The following is a 7,549-nucleotide window of genomic DNA, read 5'->3' on the forward strand; positions in this document are numbered from 1 at the left end:
TAATTTTAGAGGGTACAACCAAACCTACTCTTACAACTATTTTTTTTTCTTTTTTTTTTTATTATACTTTAAGTTCTAGGGTACATGTGCATAACGTGCAGGTTTGTTACATATGTATACCTGTGCCATGTTGGTGTGCTGCACCCATCAACTCGTCAGCACCCATCAATTCATCATTTATATTCATCTTCTAATCTGAATTTGTTTTGAACACAGCCTTGCAGAAAAGCAAAAAATATTTTCCCACTCATATTTTTCAGAAATTTTACACCAGTATCCCCTTCATTAAACTGCAAATACAGTAAGGTAAATCATACGTACATCATCCATTACTAGCTGATCATAAATTGTTAGTATTTTAAGGCATGCAATTATGTGATTGATATCTGCAAGGCTAGTTTAATAGATGTGCTAAATATCACTGTTCTGAATATCTGTGCCATAGTTCTGATACCCTTATTGGAATCAAGGCAGTGCTGTTTTTGTTTACAAGTTATCAAGATAAGAGCAGTGACATCACATCTTAATAGAAAAAACAAAACAGAAGAAGCTCTGCCAACAGTAAAAGATTCTGTTAAATGGTATAAAAGTTTGTGAATGTTGAAACTCAACATGCTTCGTATTATAACCAACCTGCAAGAATATTGTGGTCAATTGTGTGAATACCAAATCAGTATATACTGTATATTGTACTATGAAAATTTGTATTTAAAGGCAAAGATATGAATAATTGTTCATATAATTGGGGAAAAGGGTATTAAATATTTATTAAGTAACAATGAGAAATGCAACAAACTTCCTTATTTATGCCTTATGAATAAAAGAGTGTGGAATGTAAGGTGAAATTTTATGTGCAAGATCCTGAAGGAATGGGTATTCTTGAAGGCAGGGACTGTGTCTTTTCTATGTTTGTTCTGTACAGCTCTCAGCACACTCTTGGTGCTTGATAAATGTTATATAATACCAATAACTAAGCACATTTTTAGATCTTTTTTCAAATGGCTTGTGTAAAATTTGGTTAATGTACAATGATTGGTTTGAAGCTATCATGTAAAATTGGCTCTCCAAATATAATCAAAAATAAACTGAAGAAAATATAAAATATCTTGCCATGAGATTTTATTTTATGCATAAATTATAAGTGTTCAGTTTTATGTAAGGATCATGTGTCCAGCTTGATGACTTCTCACAAATTGAACAGTTTCACAAATTGAACATGTAATCAGCACCTAGAGCAAAAATGTCTCAGAACATTTAAACATCCCAGAAGCCTCCCTCATGCCCCTTCCAGTTAAAATCCTGAAAAGACAAACCACCGTCCTGACTTCTGAGGCTCCAGATTAGTTGTGCCTGTTTTTGAGCTTTATGTAAAAGTAATTGTGCAGTATCTACTCTTTTGTGTCTGTCTGCACTGTTTCAGCAGGATGTTTGTGAGAGATGTTCATTTTGTTCTGTGTGGTTGCAGTTTTCTCATTCTTATTTCACTAACTTATTATGAATGTACTACAGTTTATTTTTCCTTTCTACCATTGAATGGGCATTCAGGTAGCTTCCAATTTGGGCTATGAATATTCTTGCATATATCTTTTTTTAAAATTTGAGACGGAGTCTCACTCGGTCACCAGGTTGGAGTGCAGTGGCGTGATCTCGGATCACTGCAACCTCCACCTCCTGGGGTCAAGTGATTCTCCTGCCTCGGCCTCCTGAGCAGCTGGGACTACAGGTGCACGCCACCATGCCCAGCTAATTTTTGTATTTTTGGTAGAGACAGGGTTTCACCATGTTGGCCAGGATGATCTTGATCTCTTGACCTTGTGATCCGCCTGCCTCGGCCTCCCAAAGTGTTGGGATTACAGGCATGAGCCACCACACCCGGCCTCTTATATATATCTTTTAGTGAACATATGCATGCATTTCCGTAATGCATATCCCTAGGAGTAAAACTGCTGGGTCATGAGATATGCCTACACACTGCTTTAATAGATACTGCCAGCAACTTTTTAAACATGGTGCTACCAACATACACGTTCAACAGAAGCATTTATGGGGGTTCCAGCTTCTTTACATCCTACTCAACAATTGGTATCATCTGTCTTTCATTTTAGCCATTCCACTCACTGTGTGTATAGTGTTATCTCATTGTGATTTTGATTTGTATTTCCCTGATGACTAACGAGATTTGCTATCTTTGAGTATGTTTATTGGCCATTTGGATATTCTATTTTGTGAAGTACTTGTTTATGTTTTTGCCCAGTTTCCAACTGGGTTTGTGTCTTTTTCTTACTGATTTGTGGACATCCTTTATTTATTATGGAAATGTGTTCTCTGTTAGATAAATATTGGAAATATTACTTTCCATTCTGTGAGCTGTAGTTTTTGCTTTCTTGATGTTGGTGTCTTTTTGATGAATGAAAGTTATTTATTTATTTATTTATTTATTTATTTATTTTGTTTGTTTGTTTTTTGAGATAGGGTCTCACTTGCTCACTCAGGCTGGAGTGCAGTGGGTATGATTCTTGGCCCACTGCAACTTCTGCCTCACAGGCTCAAGCCATACTCCCACCTCAGCCTCCTAAGTAGCTGGGATTACAGGTGTGTGTTACCATGGGTGGCTAATTTTTTTGTTTGTTTGTTTTGTGTTTTTTGTAGAGATGAATTCTCACTATGTTGCCCAGACTGGTCTTGAATTCCAGAGCTCAAGGGATCCGTCCACCTTGGCCTCTCAAAGTGCTGGGATTACAGCACTTTGGGAGGCTACTGTGAGCCATTGCATTTGGCTAATGAATAAAGGTTCTTAATTTAATATAGAAATTTATTATTTTTCCCAATATGATTTGGAATTTGGGATCTATTAAAAAATCTTTTCATACTACAAGGTCATGAAGATGGAAGATGCTCTATGTTTCTTCTAGAAGCTTTATTGTTTTTCATAGTGAAACCTGTACTTCTAGAATTGATAGCTGTAACTTGTGTGAAGTAGGGGGTGAAGGTATGTTTATTTTCCCGTTTTGATATCCATTGATCAGCACCATTCATTACAAAGATAATTTTTTCCCCTTTGGCATAAAGCTGCTGAAAGTCTTTGTGGTTTCCTGGGCTTTTTATTCTTCTCCTTTGGTCCGTTCATTTTTTTTCTTGTATAAGCATATCAACATAGTTTTTCTATCCTAGTCATATTAAGGCATTCCTCAACAATGAAATAAATGAATAATAGCTTATTGGGCAGAAGCCTTGGCACATTTCTTACTTATGAAATCATATCATGGCAGATGTTGAAGAAAGAATGTGTCCAGCTCCTTTTATCCCATCTACTATTCACAAATCTCACTGCTTTCCCTGCTTGAGTCGTTAAAGGAAAGTGATTAAGCATGAGTCACAGCACATTGTAAAAAGCAATTAGTATCTTGACACCTAAAAACAGCAAGAAGTCTCTGATAAAATTTTGAAGAATGTTAGAGTAACTCTACAATGGTGGATATAAGAATGCTTTTAAGTTTTGCAATAAAAAATGTAGACCCACAAATCCAAAGTTTGCATTTAGCTGGACTAGGCCTAGATTGCATTTTGCCTGAAATTCAATTGAAAGTGCTCTGAAAAAGTGAATTAAGCAAATAATGTATAAGTAATCTCATAGGAAAAAATGTTTATCTTCCTTCTGAGGACAAATCAATATGTAATATGTGATTGTAAGGTATTTTAATATATCATTAATTTAGCTTCCTCCCCACCAAGTACTAGCAAAAGTCAATATTTGGTTGACTTACTTTATATTATTGAATGTACGTTTTTAAAAAACACATATACCATACCCTAGTGCTCTAGAATTCAGACTTCACAATGGCTCCCACTGGCTTTCTCCATAGCCTGAATTATTGAGATTTTTCTGTACCTGGATTTGGTTTATATCTTCAGTAGTTCTCGTGATAGAAAGGAGGGGGACAAGTTACATTTGACTTCACACAGAAGTGATACTGCATTACATGAAGAATATTCCAGTATCTGAAAACAAGAAGAGAACTTCCGAGTTTCTGGCCAGAAGCAGGTATAGCATTTCAACTTTTGAAACACTGCTTCCTGCAAATACTGTCTCTTGACTTTGACTTGCAGCAGTTTATAAAAATTCCTGAAAGATTCATTAAATCCTAGACACAAAATTATTGATAGAAATCGGCAGTACAAGTTTGCAAATGAAAGGAAACTGTATTTGCAGTTTCCTTTGCAAATACAGTTTCCTTTCATTTGTCAAGGAAAGCCCTTAATAAATTATACCTAATAAGTTACTGGGTAGTCATTCTGTGAATAGAAGAAATGCACTTGGTATTTTCACGCTGGTTACTCACAGTCATATTCTACATTTTAATGATTCTTGCATAATTTCAGAAATCCCAATGAGGCAGCCTTTCCTAGCCCATTTACTCTGGAACAATATTGTTTGATCTGGATGTCCCAGCCAGTCTAATTTAGCAATTTTGTTGCTTTGTTATTAAAGTTTAGTTTTACTGTTAGTAATGTATATGTGATCTACGTCCTTCTGATTCAACCTTTTTCCTCATTTCCTCATTTATTTATTTAGTCAACTAATATTTATCGAGCAACTGTAATGTTTAAGGCAGTGGTTTATTGTTGAAATAGTATTGCCTGCTATGTCCCCAGAACTGACAGTGTCTTCTACATACTAGATGCTTAATTAATATTTGTTGAATGAAGGAGTGAATGCATGAATGAATGAAAATCTTTAATCTTCTATCTTGGAACTTCCATTCTAATGAGTGTGCAGATAACAATCAAATAGGCAAATAAATAATTGTAATCAGTAATGAGGGCAATGAAGGAAAGAAAAGGAAACATTGGGAGAGATCAACTTGGAGAGCAACAGAGGAACTTGTTAGGGTAGCCAAGGAGGGCTTTCAGGAGGAGGTGACATGTGAGCAACTGAGGAAAAACACTTCCGGCAGAGGGAACTTACAGTGCAAAGGTCCTGAGATGGGAATGAAGATTAGGAAGAAGCCCAGTGTGTCTTGAACTTACTGAACTGGACTAGAGAACATGGTGTGAGGAGAGATTGGCGAAGTAGACAGGGGCTAGATTATGTCGGGCTTTGCAGGCCACAATAAAGAGGTGAGGTTTTATTTTAAATATAATTGGAAGCCTTTGGAGATTGCAAGCAGTGAAATGACCTAATCCATAATCTGATTTATATTTTTAGCATATTGCTCTGGCTGCAGTGTGGAGATGGAGTAAAGGGAAGCAAGGGTGGAAACAGGGAGACTAGTAAGTGGGTAGTTTCAAATAACACAGGGAGAGATGGTGGCGGCTTAAACTAGGATGAGACCCTGGAGTTGACCTTGTATTTGTAGGTGCAGCCAGCTGGACTTGCTGATGAGGGCAGTAGGGGAATTAGACAAGTCGATTAAGGAGGGCTTCCTGATTTTTTGCCTTTAGAAAGAGGGTAGGTGATGGTGCTATTTAATGTCTTGCAGAAGACTTTGGAAGGAACAATTTGGGGATGGGAAATGGCATCTAAGGCTTTGTTTTAGACATGTCACATTTGAGGTTTCCTTTATCAGGTCCCTATAGGATGAAGTTTGACATAGTCTTGCCTCTTCTCTTTCTAGATAATTCACCTTTAAGACTCTATTCAGCATCATTTTCTCTAGGAAGTCTTCTATATCAGTCACTTTAAGCCATGGTCTGCTTCTCTAACAAGCAGTTCCCCAAATCTCAGTTACTTATGACAACGGTTTGCTTATTTCCCATGTCACATGTTCATCATGGGTCAGGTACAGCTGGATCTCATGTCTTCTTCATTATAAGACCCAGACTGAATAAGCAGCCCTACATCTGGGACATTCGGGTCTCCTGACAGAGATGAAAAGAGACATGGCAGAAGTCCACAATAGTTCTTGGCATAATCCCTACATTCACATTTCATTGCCAAGCCATGTCATGAAACCAAGCCTGATGTCTTCAGGTATGAAAATAGACTCCTTGCTCAAGGAAGGTCCTAAGAGCATGGTGCCTGGTAGGGAAGGGAAGCAGTTATTTTTGAAAAATATTAACTAGCATAGTGCTGGCTAGTGTAGGAGCATGTTAGGTAGCAAATTCTCAGGCCCCACCCTAGACCTGAATCAGAAAATTGCAGGAGATTGGGACTGGAGACCCAGTAATTTGTGATTTATACGGCCCTGTAGGTGATTCTAAGGCATGCTCAAATTTGAGAATCACTGATCTCACATATCTGCTCTGACCCTCTTCCTGTACCAGCTAGGTCAACAACATTTCCCTAACACATTCACATCTATCACTGGTGCGACCACATTATGCTATAGTTTTATGCACAGGAACAATTATGTAGAGCCTTACAGGTTACATTTGCCAACCTAGCTCAGCTCTAAGGGTGCAGTCCATGTGCACTTGGGAACCTCTGTTTTGGGGAGGATCAAGGAGTATCTGGGTTCCTAGAAGTCACTATCCTCTGTCTATATATCCTCAGCCCAGCCATTGCTCCACCTGCTAGACTGGTCCAGTTCCTGCAGCACACCCAGGTAAAGAATGGTCTTGTAAAACACCGTCTCTACTAACAATACAAAAACAAACAAACAAAATTAGCCAGGCTTGGTGGCAGGTGCCTGTAGTCCCAGCTACTCGGAAGGCTGAGGTGGGAGAATGGCATGAACCTGGGAGGCGGAGCTTACAGTTAACTGAGATCAGATCATGCCACTGCACTCCAGCCTGGGTGACAGAGAGAGACTCCGTCTCAAAAAAAAAAAAAAATGGTCTTGGTAACACAGTCTCTGTATATAGGTTGATGCTCCTATAATGTAACTTTGACCAATCACCTTCTCCTGACTCCTAGCCATCAACCTGGCTCACCGTGTTCTCACTTGACCTCTACTCTGATACCAAGTTAGCAGTGCCATCTGCTTGTCCATCCAGCCTCCTGCCGTCCACGTGGCAAGCAACACTCTGTGTCCAATGCAGGTCTGCTATTCGCCAGTCAGAATAACTGTTCCTTCAGGTCCTAAGACTGGCCAGGTTCCACTCCTGGCCTCTCCTGAACAGATGTATAATTCTTCAGAACACTAGATGCTAGGGGCCCCAATTTGTATTTGGATGGTCAGGAAATACACAGAGAAGGGGTCTTAATAGCTTGTCCTCGTCCAAATCAGGACTGCACTGTGTCCCAGACTGTGCATTGCACCATGGTGTGTGCTTGGTGAGTACCAAATGCACAGCAGTGATCATCACACTAATGGCATTAACCCTGGTTGAGCACTTAGCATGTGTCAGGTGATCCATTAGTTAATCCTCACAACCATCTTAAGAAATAGAAATGGTGGGCCACGCACAGTGGCTCATGCCTGTAATCCCAGCAGTTTGGGAGGCCAAGGTGGGCAAGTCACCTGAGGTCAGGAGTTTGAGACCAGCCTGGCCAACATGGTGAAACCCTGTCTCTACTAAAATAAAATTACAAAAATTGGCCGGGCATGCTGGTGCATGCCTGTATTCCAGCTACTTGGGAGACTGAGGCAGGAGAATCACTTGAACC

The sequence above is a fragment of the Piliocolobus tephrosceles genome, chromosome 6, assembly GCF_002776525.5.
Source record: "Piliocolobus tephrosceles isolate RC106 chromosome 6, ASM277652v3, whole genome shotgun sequence".
Taxonomy (NCBI): Eukaryota; Metazoa; Chordata; class Mammalia; order Primates; family Cercopithecidae; genus Piliocolobus; species Piliocolobus tephrosceles.